Source organism: Microtus ochrogaster, chromosome 22 (genome assembly GCF_000317375.1).
Source record: "Microtus ochrogaster isolate Prairie Vole_2 chromosome 22, MicOch1.0, whole genome shotgun sequence".
Taxonomy (NCBI): Eukaryota; Metazoa; Chordata; class Mammalia; order Rodentia; family Cricetidae; genus Microtus; species Microtus ochrogaster.
This window is the reverse complement of record NC_022023.1, coordinates 1,477,947-1,491,236: the sequence shown is the minus strand read 5'-3', so window position 1 is coordinate 1,491,236 and position 13,290 is coordinate 1,477,947. Positions and strand designations below refer to the sequence as shown.

General features: G+C 49.3%; 1 protein-coding gene across 1 annotated transcript in view; it reads right to left on the bottom strand.

Moving 5' to 3' along the window:
* Positions 1-13,290, bottom strand: part of Uvrag (UV radiation resistance associated) — a 224,483-nt gene that overhangs the window by 5,880 nt on the left and 205,313 nt on the right. The gene's annotated exons all lie outside the window — the stretch shown is intronic.

Sequence of the window (13,290 nt, the reverse complement as noted above, 5' to 3'; positions counted from 1 at the left end):
TAGCAGGAAAAGTCAGAAAGCCTGAAGGGGAGGGAGAGAGAGAGAGAGAGAGAGAGAGAGAGAGAGAGAGAGAGAGAGAGAGAGAGAGAGAGAGAGAGAGAGACTGACTTCTCAATAACCCAATTACATCATGGGCAGCTAACTGACCTAACAGCAAACACTTGCTGTTTGACAGAAAGGACTTCAAAGGTCAAGCATCAGCAGGGCAAGAGGCCAAGTGGCTTGGAGTTGAAAGGCCAAAGAGGACAGCTGGGTTAGGTTTGGATTCTACCGGTCTCTAGGTGAGGGTGGTTGCTGTCTATCTGATTCCGGGAACCCTCATCTACCCAGTCAGCCTCCCTGCTCTTTGCAGCTCTACCTAAGACTTCTCTGGAGAAAAGACATTCAAAGGCCTGAACTCCACTCCCAGTCTGGCTTGATGACCCCTTTATTCGGAGTTACAAGTTCCCCATTTATTAGTTACATGACCAGGGCAGTTTTTTCCTTTGCATGATAGATCATCTGACCTTGCTTAAGACTAAATAAAGTAACATACTTAAAATCCTTGGCAAAGCTGGGGGTGGTAGTGCGTGCCTGTCACCCAGCCCTTGGGAGGTGGAGGCAGAAGGATCAGGCTACACAGCAAATTTGATACTCTGTCTCAAGAAACTCCCAACAAAAACAAAACAAGAACCAGTGAAACAAGGGATCCAGGCAAAGGTAAGACAGTTCGAGAAGAAGTACTGAAACAAGGAATGAAATTTGCCTGCTAGGGATGAGCAGTTTCTTCCCTCTTGAAGTATGGGGCGGGGAAACCTTTGAATAAAACAGAAATGCTTAAAAAGCCCTGTTCAGATGATCTACCAACTGCGTATGGACCATAAGAACGACCCAGAAACCTCTGAGGTCTACATTCCAATTGTCCCTGAACACCTGAAACATAGTTTTTTTTCTCCATGTATTAGCTCATGGAGAGATTTTTGTAAAAAGGAGACCTCTGTTTCCATGACCTAAATCAAGAAGATGGTGGCCAGCAGTTTAGTACCTGCCCATGGCCTCCCTGTGGTGATACGGCCTGTGAAACTCCTTTGGGAGTTTGGCTCTATTGTCCTTGTCCAGCCACCTTTTCCCCTCACCCGGTCTCTGGTAGGAAGCATTAGCCCAGGAAGCGATTCTCAGCATCTACCTGTAACACTGTGGCACTTCTCAGTGTGGTCCTTCAGGAAAACAGTTATAGCAGTGAGCAACTGGCTATGACGGCACAGACATATAATCCCAGCATTTGGAAGGTGGAGGCAGGAGGATCAAGAGTTAAGGTCACCCTCAACTGCATACTGACATAAGATCCTGCCTCAAAACACTACTACTAGGGGCTGGAGAGAGGGCCCTCCCAGAGGCCTGGGGAATTCAGCTCTGAGTGGGTGGTTCACAGCCACGGTACCCAGATCCAGAGCTCTGACATCCCTGGGCACTCACTGCAGGAGGACAGCCCCTGAGCCTGGGCCGTTATCAGTGAGTTCCAGGCTAGGGCTAAACAGTGGTTCTGAAACCGTTAACTCATAAAGCTAGTGAAGGGCTGTGTGGTACGCCTGACATAATCCAACATCTCGATACGATGTCACAAAAGCAGAGAGCATCCCCATAGACGTAAGAAGGTTACAGCAAGGAGATTAGGAACTGGACCAAGGTCACAGGGTAGAAATCTGAGCTTTACCAAAGCCTGTCCGTATTGGCTCCCAGGACCTTAAAATCTCTGCAGCTACCGAAGTGACTGCGTTTGCTCTGCTTCCTCAGGGGAGCCTGCTCACGTCTGTCTTTTCTTCCTAGAGCTCCACTCACCGCCAGGCATCCTCACACCAATTGCGTGCAGAAGCAGTACAGAACGTGGCGGGGGAGAAAGCCATGAAAAGCTGTCACATCGAGAGAGTCCATGAAGCTGGGCTGGTTTCATTTGAACATAGTTCCTCCCATTTCAGATTCACCAAGCGATGTTTATCTGTCAGAGCAGGCTGAGGGGTGGGTGTGGGGGCTCTCGCTGTGGAGTAGTGGGGGAGGGCGCAGCTCTCAGCCGCAGGTAAGTTTTCCCGTCTCTGCAAATGTCTCCTCTGAGGGACATTATCAGATCACAGCTGGTCAAAACACTAAATCCTGATCGTCAGGATCCCAGCCAAAATCTACAGCTACAACTCAGAGGAATAGGGAGAGAGAGAGAGAGAGAGAGAGAGAGAGAGAGAGAGAGAGAGGGAAAGAGAGAGAGAGAGAGAGAGAGAGAGAGAGAGGGAAAGGAGGGGAGGGGACAGGAGGGGAAGGAAGGAGAGGGGAGTGGAGGGGAGGAGAGGAGAAAGAGAGGGGGGGGGTGCTTTTAGATAACACTGGATCTTCTTTCTCTCCCTCGCAGGCCTGACCTCATGGCTCTACCTAGCGGTGTTTAGGTTGGTGTTTGGCCATCAGGCTGTTTGAAGCTCCAGGCACCGCTCTGCGCCAATATCATGTCAACTGTGCTAAAAAGCAATAATCGTTTCTCACCTTCTTAAAGATTACTGCTAAAATAACGCAGAGCAGTGACGGGGCTGTGCTCGGCGCCAAAAGCAGGTTGCCAAGGCGAAGCTGAGGTAGGATTACGTCTTTTGGCAGCTAAGAAATTATGACATAAAGTTAGTTTAAAACAAAACAAAACAACCTCCATAAATTAGACTACTATTCTCTTTTCAAAATTTAGCCAGCGGTGGGATTTATCTTTCCCCTTTCCCTCTCTCTGATCAAGTGGAAGCCAAATTTAACAGCTAGATCTTATCTCCCAGGAGAGAGTGGGGTTAACAGTATTAAGCAGGGTCTCCTGGCCACAGGCGAGGGATCTAAGGGCCTCTCACCATTACCAGATAAGTAAGTGCTTAATCTTTGCCCCGATGTTAACAAAAAACTCCAAACAAAATAAAAATAGAAACACTCTTGGACCCAAAGCACGGGCTGAAATGTGTGCCCGGGGCCACAGTTCCCCTGGGCCCCGTGTGGACGGAATCCTGCCAAAGTCTGACGAAAATAAGCAAACAGTGTAAAAAGGTGGAGCTGAACAAGGAGCCTCAGAAGGCTTCAACTGAGCAGTGATGCACCCAGAGAAGACAGAGTCCCACAGGCAAACAGCAAGGGGCGACCAGGCCCCAGGGTGTACTGGGAGGAGCCCCAGTGTAGATCAGAGACATGGCAGGGAGCCTCCTGCCCAAGCTCCTCCTCAAAGCTGAACTCCTGGGATGGGGAAAACAAAGAGATGATCCATGGGGCCATGGGGAGGTCCTGGACAGGTCAAGCCAGCTCCATCATCCATCAGCGTTCACATTAGGAAATTAGGACACATTAATAACACACTGAAATCTCAGTCGGGCAGTGGACATGGGGGACTATAAAATGGTTCTGTAGAAACAGACACGGCCCATCTTGATGTCACTTATGTGGCGTGCAAGTAACGTCCTACAAGAGAACATGAAGAGGTTCAGGAATGACAGCTGGGGACCCCGTGCAGTGTCTGGACAGCACTCGGGACCTGGGAATAGTAAGCTGTTTATACTGAAAACGAGGGGAAAACCCTCTACCACTGGCCAGGGAAGCCAGGGGAACAACAATCTCACAGAACTCGTCACAGAAGAAGCCGGCAGGGAAATTAAAGCCCTGGCCCCAGAGTGTTCTCAGAATTTAAAACCAGGCTTGGAAAGAAGCTAAAGGAAGCGTGAGGCTCCTGAGGCCAGTGACAGAAACTGTGAGATGAAGTCTTTGAAAGATACTCTAGCGCTGAGCTACCATGAAGTTACTAATAAACTCTGACACAAAGTAAACATGGGATTCAGTTGCATGTTACTTTAAGAGAAAACCAGACCGCTCTACCACCACTTGGGCAGAACCCCCTGAGTCACAGTTGCCCCCCAGTGAATCACTGCTCCACAGCAGAGGAAGGACTGGAGGAGTCTGTCCCATGGGGTCCACCGCACATGCTTCGCAGCAGGACAGTTCATTTACTCCCCGCCTCCTCCAGTAAACACCGTGCATCTCCACACACAGGCAAAGCACTAGGCTTGGGATCTAACAGCAGAGGAAGCCACACTTGCTGCTTTTACGGGGCCAGCCATGCACGGAACCCAAGACACAAATGCAAAACCTCAGACATGTACCATGTGGGTGTGAACACAGGCTAAGAGTTTGTGACAGAGAAATGACCCAAAAAAAGGCCAAGGTCTCCAGGACGAGTAGAGTTCTTCACCAGCTGTAGGCCAGGCCAATGTGCATATGCATGTGTGTGTATATGTATTTGTGTGTACGTATATGCATGCCCGTGCACCATGTGTATGCCTTGGGCCCTCAGAGGCAGAAGACAGCACCAGATCTCCTGGGGCTGTAGTTACAGGTGACAGATTTGGGAAAATGTGCTCTGCAGCTGCAGTTGGAAAGCAGGAAGGGCCCAGGGTGCCTCCTGAGAGAAGATGGAGGCCACTGGAGTAAGCCTGCAGCAGATGTCTACAAGAACGAGGTGAGACAAAAGGGGGCCCAGTCTTCACCTTTGGGAGCAGAACTCTGGTTTCTCATCCTTTTGTTTTGGGTGTACCTGGGACCAAACCCAGGGCCTCGTGTGGGGAAGGCAAGCTCTGCACTCTAGGTTTTAGGACCCAGGTGAAGAGGAAGAGCCTACAGATGCCAGCAGGGGTGCAGTCTGCAGGACGAGTAATGACAGGATCCCTTTTCTGGAGCAGCAGATGGACGATCCCGTGTGGTGCACACGGTATGGTGAACACAGCGAGAGGCTGTGCTAGGTGAGGTTTAAAGCTGGGCTCTATACCCGCTGTTCCTACCTTGGCTTTGAAGGCTGGGCCATCCTTAAGTGAGTTCGCCCACAGACCCTCAACTTCCCCATTTTAAGTAGTGAGAATATCATCTGCCTGGATCCCAGGGGTGTTGGGAGACAGTGGATGAGTTCCTGGGTTAGTGACAGCATCTGGTATTGGATCAGCCAACAAGAACCCGCTAACCGGAGAATCACTGGATGAGCGGCATAGAGAATGGTCTTTACAGAAGCCCCGAAGTTGACAGTCTTGGAATTGTATTCTAAGCTGAGCTTAAACCCATGGATTAAAGATCAGTGGTCAATGTTGGCTCGGGTCAGCAAAGAGCTTAGCACTAAGCCTTTCTGAAATATCCTGTAATTATGAGCTCTGGAGACGGCCACCTGCCCGTCCTTGTTAGCACGTGTTAGAAGAGGAGGCCTGAAATGCAGCGACCTTTAAATTGGCTTTTCTGCGAATTTTCTCCCCACTCACCTGAGCACAACCACCCTCCAAAACCCAACTCAAGTGCCACCTCCTCTCTAGCCACACCCATCAGAACCATCTCCTGACCACACCCTGGCGGCAGGTTCCTATTGTTACCAAGTTTTCTGCAGAGAAGAGAATAACCACACCACCACAGTGTGTGCCATGCACATTTTCCTAAGAAGGAAGCTGGCTGGGAGCTTTGATAGAGGAGGCACCTGGGAGGATGTTACTCAGGGAGAAGGGAAGGAAGCAAACATGAGGATGAGAACATGAATATAGTCATGTGTGCATGTATGCGTGCACATGTGTGTGTGTGGGGGGCTAGAAAGAAAGGAACGGTAACATGCTGTCTGTGTGCATCCCAGCCGAGGAGCCAGGCCTTATGTAAGGGACCTAGCATCCAGTTTCCTGAACTCCAACCTTCTTCTCTGCGATTTCTCACTGTACAGAGTGACTTGTACCTGGGACTTTCAATACTCCTGGGTTGATCTGAGGTACGGCAAGTCTAAGCATGCTAGACTTAGAAGGCTTCTTGTGAAGAAAAGCAAGGTAAAATATCTTATTTTTAATCTATCTAAGGGGCTGGACTGATGGCTCAGGGGTTAAGAGCACTTGTTGCTCTTGTCTTTGGTTCCTGCGGCTTAGAACTGCCTGCAACTCCAGCTCTGGGGATCTAGCGCCCTCTTCTGGCCTCTGCAGGAACCTGAACATGTGGTGCATATATGAATGTTCAGGCACACACACATGTAAATCTTTTAAAAATAACTCTAATGAGGATATGTTGTATTATTTTAGCTAATCTGGATTTTATTTGCATTAAATCAAATACATTAAATATTAACTTACCCGTTTCCTTTCTCCCTGCTAAACTGTGGCTGCCAGAGGATGTGTGCATTTGTCACTCAAGCTATGGACGGACCAAGTCCTGACACGGAGGCTGGGCTGGGAAACGGATGGATCAAGTCCCGGCACTGGGGCCAGGAAATGGACGGACCAAGTCCTGACATGGGGGCTGGGAAATGGATGGACCAAGTCCTGACACGGGGCCGGGAAGACTGGCTACCACCGCAGTGTCTTCATCTCTGCCTTTCCTGGCTACTTTTTATAGCTTTTAAGTTTTATTGAGTAGATATTGCTTTATAATCAAAGGAGGAAAGAGAAATTAGACAGAACATCTTCAGTCTGGTTCAGCTCGTGGGTGGAGGAGAAAGCAGCCGGTGAGCGAAGACTCCGTCTGAGCACAAAGGATGTCAGACAGCTGTTCTCCATCCCGACCCAAGACAGAAGAAAGCGGAAGTGGGTGTTAGCCGCAGGAGGGGGGCTGCAAGTTAAATATAGGGAAGAATTTCCTGAAGTGAGGGTGTTTAAACTCTGGAATGAGTTATGGAAGGAGCCTGTCCCCCAAGGTCTTTTAAAGTTCCACAGATGCCCGTATACCTTGTGTGTTCCTGTCTAGAGACAGGGATGGCCCGTCAAGGCTCCTTCTGAGTAAATAACTCCAGTAAAACTTTCTTTTCCATTCACTTTCAGCCAGGTCCTTCTCTTTGTGTTAGGATGCTAGCCCAGAGCCACACTCTCAAAAGCAAGCCCATGTGACACTTAAGTAGTACTCTTGAGACTTCAAAGACAATGTCATTTGATCTAAATTTAAAGACTATCATCAGCTAGCTGTGTTTTGTGTGTTCCTCGGAGGTCACCTGCCAGAGTCCAGTTCTGAATTTGGGATAAGCATGACTAAGGGAAGGGATGAGGGGAGACGGGTTTGTAGAAATAATGAGACTTTTAAACATTCCTACGACTGTTGCATCGATGTGATTCAAAGTGCATTGCTTGCTTACTGCACCCACACAGTAAACAATTTATTATAACTTTACCAAAATATCTTTTCCTAAGTGTGCCAAACCTAAAGTCAGCCTGGTAGTGCAAACCTGTCACCCCAGCACCTGGAGAGGGCTGAGGCAGGAGATCAAGAGTTTGAGGACAGGTTGGGCCACACCAGACCTCCTGGGAGCAGGCACCCACGTGCTAAAGTTCCTAGGTAACCATCTTTTCCCTATCACTTCTAATTAAAGCAGCCGAGCTCTCGATTTTCTACACATGCAAAGGAAAGCAAGATAGCAGCACATGGGAGGAAGAGGCAGGAGGATTGCTGCTAGTTCAAGAGTAGACTACCACCCCTGGGGGAAAAAGGAAAGGAAGAGTGGATAAAAAGGATCAGGGAGGATGGGGAGCAGGGAGGATGAGGATCAGGGAGGATGAGGATCGTGGAGGATGGGGAGCAAGACAGCAAAGATGTGGAGAGTCATCAGTAAAGGAAAGAGGCCTCTACCGTTAATGTCAGGCCCCGAGTCAAGCCACAGCCAGTGAAGGCTGAGTGAGAATGTCCTGCAGGGCATGGCCTTCAAGACATTTAATTTGTCTCAGCTGCTTTGGATTCAAAGCCAAACTGATGTGAACAAACTTTGTTTTTAAATTGCCTTCATCTCTTGAACAGGAGACACTTGGTGAATTGTCAAACGCAATGGAATCTACTTACTCCATTGTTGCTTCTTTTGTTTTGTTTTCTTCCAGACAGGGTTTCTCTATGTAGCCCTGACTGTCCTGGGATTGCTTTGCAGTTCAGAGTGGCCTCAAATTCACAGAGATCCACCTGCCTTTGCCTCCCAGGTGCACCACCACTGCTTAGCCACTCCATTCCTAAGATTTTATTTATGTGTTTATGAGTGAGTGCAGCACCTACAGCCAAAGGAGGGTGCCAGTCTCCTGGAGCTGGAACCGACAGGCCATTGTGAGCTGCCCAGTGTGGGTGCTGGGAACCGAACTTGGATCCCCTGATACAGAAACGAGTGCCCTTAACTGCTAAGCCACTCTCTAGACTTACTGTTTTCTATAGTTCTTTTTGGCTTATAACCCCTTTGGTAGACATAGTTCATTGGCTCCACACACCTTATTCTGGGGAAGCAGGGCTGGTGCTATTAATGCCATTAGAAATAACTCGTTCTTAAAAATGTTTATGAAATTAAAGTGATACAGCAGAAACTGACACCTGCATTCTCTGACCCTTGAGCTGGGTCTTCTCTGTTGTATCACATGGTGTTGCATGGAGACGACAGAGAACTTACGCTTTATGAGCAGGAAAAATTAAATTTAGAGCAAGAATTTCCTTGAATAAAGCAGGACAGATGGCTGAGACCACATTTCTGTCTAAAGAAGCACAGCGCTCACGAGATGAAGGCTACAGGTGAGTGCACCTGAGTCCGCACCCTGCGCCTCCTCCCGCTTCCTAACTACAGAACAGGACTGGATGCTTGGATTTCGGGGTTAGCATTCCCACAGTTTTGGCAAAGCTTTACGAGGTGCCTGGGTCAGCTTCCACCAGAACACTGCCGGCTTTGCCCTGTATCTTTCTAGAAGAGACTCTGGATTGGCCCCTGGTGGGGTGTATCCTTTAGGGAGATACTCTCGGGAAGCTAACGGGTGTCCAAACAATGGTGACACGGTGTCGGGGGCTGGAGAGGGTGGGGGAAGCACAGAGCAGACACTAGCAAGCATGGGGCATCGTGGTACATGACAAGAACTGTCATGTGTCACCCTGACAAGTCACTCGTGTTTCTGAGTCTCTGTTCTCCGGGGTGTGGAGTCATGATCTTATTCTTGTCCTCATCCTCTTAGGGCTGTTGCAGGCATAAATACGCACAGCAAGATTTTCAGGTAAAAGGGTTTTAAAAAGTCAGTAAGAAGATAGAAATGAGTGTGGGCAAACATTGTGGGGTGCATCTCTCGAGCCTACAGAAAGGCCTTGGAGAGGCCTGGGGAACGTGAGAGGGAGATAGTGAATACTTCTATACCATTGGTGTTCAAGAGGGTAAGCCATTAACACAAGAACTACATGCACACCTGTTTGTAAGATGAACATGGACTTTAGGAAAAACAAAACACCTACAGCAAAGAATGAATAGTCAGGCGGCAGGCTAGGCGCACCTGTGCCGAAATCCCGACAGTACCAGCATCAGCCGGGTCCTGCCACCCCCCAGTCTTGTTCAGAGACTGAAGGCAGAGGTATTATTTAGTACATGCTCAGGAAAAGCAGAAGCTCTTCCAGCTGAACTGCATCACAGTGGCTTAGACCACGCCTACCATACCCTAGTCCTTCTGTGTTCTAGGCCTAGCAATGCCAGGTCCCCACGGAAGGTCCACGATCCTCAGAGCAGCCAGTGAAGGAGTTCCTGCCAGGTCAGGCAACTTAGTCCCTTCCTTAGAGCATCTTACACATTTATTTATTTATTTATTTATTTATTTATTTATTTATTTATTTATTTATTTATTTTCGAGACAGGGTTTCTCCGTAGCTTTTTGGTTCCTGTCCTGGAACTAGCTCTTGTAGACCAGGCTGGTCTCGAACTCACAGAGATCCGCCTGCCTCTGCCTCCCGAGTGCTGGGATTAAAGGCGTGCGCCACCATCGCCCGGCTTACACCTTTATTTTTGACTGTTCACTTTCTGTTCCTGTTTCATCACCTTGATTAGTACATGGCGAGAACGCAGCTGTGGGCGTGGTGCCCATGAAGAGGACAGATGTGGCCTTACATTTACCGCTTTGTGCCAGGCTGACCCACAGGCAAGACGGATGCAGACACCAGCGCCATACTGCTCACAAGCCCTCCGGATGAGATTTGGTGACCCTTGCCCCACATCGGCCATGCCCCGTGGAGCGCCACCTCCATCTGCTGGAGCATCTGGACAGGGCAGGGGTGGGCTGTTCTGGGTGGCAGGAGCTGGTTAAAGTGAACCGGTGTGGGCAGACATGTGTGGTGTGTGTTATGTCGGCTGAGACGGGTGGAGGGCCAGGGAAATATATATACAGGGCCCTGACCGCAGGCATCTCTGCAGCTCAGTGCTGGGTAAGCCACCGGCAGCTGGTGGGCACATTCCTCCCTGACCAAACTCAGCCCTCGAGGCAGTGCTGACTGTGTCCATCAACTTGAGTCCTGGACCACTTTGGAGTCAGTAGGAAAGGAGTTGAAAGGAAACACGGATGGTATCTACAGCAACAGTGACTTTAACCAAAGTATTTGGGAGTCCAAACCCAGTGAGAACCATGTCCGTGCAGCTGTGTGCATGAGGATGAAAGGGCTCACGTCAGAACTGGTCAGGCAGTCCCAAACACTAACACGCAACAGTTCAGAATTCTGTAATAGACAGGGAAAAGTCACCTCATTAAGAAAGCCTTCATCACTGCCCTTTCCTCACAAACAAAACAAGCTGCCCTGTAACTTGGACGCTTCCCCGGGGATGTTTCCTTTCCTAAACGATGCCCAGTCTCCCCTAGGACTCCCCAAGGGGACTGAGTTTGTTTGGCCTTTGCCCCGAGGAGGAGCATGAGCTGGGGGTCGGGTGGGGGAGCCCCCAGTCTACAGAGGCTGAACCAGCTGGTTCTGGCTTTGTTTAGGTTTGCAGAGCCTGGCCTCCTGTGGTGGTCTGGACTTGGAACCCCGAGGAAGCATTCACTTTGTGAGAATAGCGGCGCATTCTTCATGAGGGAACCAGAGAGTGGCCGTTACCATGCATGTGCTAATGCGCTGGCATGGCCGGCCTGACAGGTACTACGTCTTTTACTGCTCTAGGTTCAGGGGTCAATGGCTCTCACAGTCATTTAATTTCTCTGTCTCAGAACTGAGAACCACTGAAAAGACAGTATTGCAAGCGGGGAAGGACGGCCAAGCAGCAAGAGGAGGGACTGACATAAATATTTCAGGTAGATGGCCTGCAGGTATCCCAGAAGGCCCGAAGTTTGCCCGCTCCCTCTTCTTCTCCCCCTCTGTTTTCTGAGACAGAGTTTCTCTGTAGACCAGGCTGGCTCTGAGCTCAGTGATCCGCTTCTATGCTGGGATGGTGATAAAGATTTCTTCCAGCTTTTGTTTCTAATGTATTCTTTTCCTTAAAAGCATGAGCTCTGAAGCTGGGCAACGGTGGCGCACACCTTTAATCCCAGCACTGGGGAGGCAGAGCAGGTGGATCTCTGAGTTCGAGGCCCGCGTGGTCTGCAGAGTAAATTCCAGGACAGCCAGGGTTACACAGAGAGATCCTGTCTAAAAAAGAACAACAACAATAAAAAGGCACAAACTCTCTTATCGTCTAGTGTCTTCTGGTCTTAAAATGGATGTGCACTGTAGCCGAGTGGTCTGTTACCCACAGTGAGACTGTTGTGGTTATGAAAACGGTTCCTTTTGAGGAGCAGGGATGGTGCATTCTGCACAGGATGGAAGTAAATGGGACAACCAGGGTCATCAGAAAGACAAGTCAGGCAGAGGAGCTGGGGCATCTGACGGAGGGAAGCTGGGAGAGAAAGGGATGCACTCCTGCCAGGAAGGCAGGGGTCGCAGCAAAGTTGGGGGCCGCGTGCATGCCCAACAGGTTAACCCAGGACAGTGACCTGCAGGACAGAGCTCGGCAGGCCCCTCGCTGGATACAGGGAAGGCTGGTGCAAAGATAGAAGATGGAGTCAGACAGAGCAGAGAGAGTTTAGGAGGAACTGAACATAAACACGGTAGAACACAGTCCCGCAATCATTAGAGACATCAAACCGGTACTCCCTCAGTGAACAGAACCCACTGGGCTCTTGCTTATTTCTGTCAGATGGTTGAAACATGCATGAGCCCTATCCCACGTGAACTGAAGGGGAGAGAAAGGTCACCATTCTATTCTGTGAGGTTGTAACGACCTCATCACGTCTACTATGTGACAACTGAAGTCAGACAAGGAGGTTTTCTTCTTTTCCTTTCTTCTTCGTTTTTAAGAAAAATTTGTCTTTTTTAAAAAATAGCATTTAAGATAGCATTTCATTTATTCGGGCTGGCCTCAAGCTCACTAAGGACAACTTTGAACTAAATCCTGGCCTGCTGCCATCTCTCGAGAACTGGGATTACAGGCGTGAGCCTTCACACCGGCATGAGATACCATCTTTACAATTAATAAGGCTCAGTATCATTAAGCAACTGCAGGACTCAATCAAAATTCTACGTCAAGATTCTGAGTTGGGCCTGGCGTTGTACGGTCCCCTCACTCACACTCTCTCACTGTGATTTAGGATCAGAATCCGCGTAATCTTGGCTCAGCATTCCCTGGGTCCTGCCGGGGAGTAAACTGACGGCTCTCTGCAGTGTGCTAAGGGCCTCCTCTGTAGGAGAGCTGCGGCTCTTCAGATCCAATGCTCAGGGTAAGCTTAAGTTTGAATGATGTCTTTGCAAACCCTTTTTATTACAGATCTAAAGCCACTTTTTCCAAGAGGCTTTATCAGTAATAAAACTGACATTCTGATTGCATTAGCCTGTCTCTTGTATCCTCTCTTTCAAATGGTTCCAAATGTCGAGGGAGAAGAGGGTGCCGTTTCTTGTGCATCCTCAAGCCACAAGCAGACGCACAGCAATTACAACTCATAATAATTGAGGAGGAGGTATGGGTCTCTGGAGAGAAGTGAAACAGAGAGGCAGAACAGGTGGTGTGGAAGCGGACGGCTGGGAACCCAGGAGTGGTGGGGCTATAGCAGGAAGAGCCCCTGCTGTAAGGGATCCAGGCTAGGACGGAGCTGACACTTGTGGTGGAGAATCAGGTAGGGCTGTGACTGCCTCTTTCCCTGCTGTTGTAGGTGACCAACACTTAGGTTAGGTATCACCTCAATTATATGTCCTGAAGGCAGAGATGGAGCACCACACGACCCTCCTGAGGAGGCAGGGACACACAGACATGTGCAGGCCCTTTTGTCACCACAGGTATTGCTATTGTATTGATTAAACCTTGATCCTTTCCCCGTATTTGGGCACTGGGGTCAGCATCAAGCTTTGATGGCCATTTTCATATTCGGAGTAGAATTCTTTCATCAGCTGAGCACTTGTCCAAGATGACTTCCTCTTAAAGAAAGAAGTCGGGCCAGGCAGTGGTGGTGCACGCCTTTAATCCCAGCACTTGGGAGGCAGAGGCAGGTGGATCTCTGTGAGTTCGAGGCCAGCCTGGTCTACAAG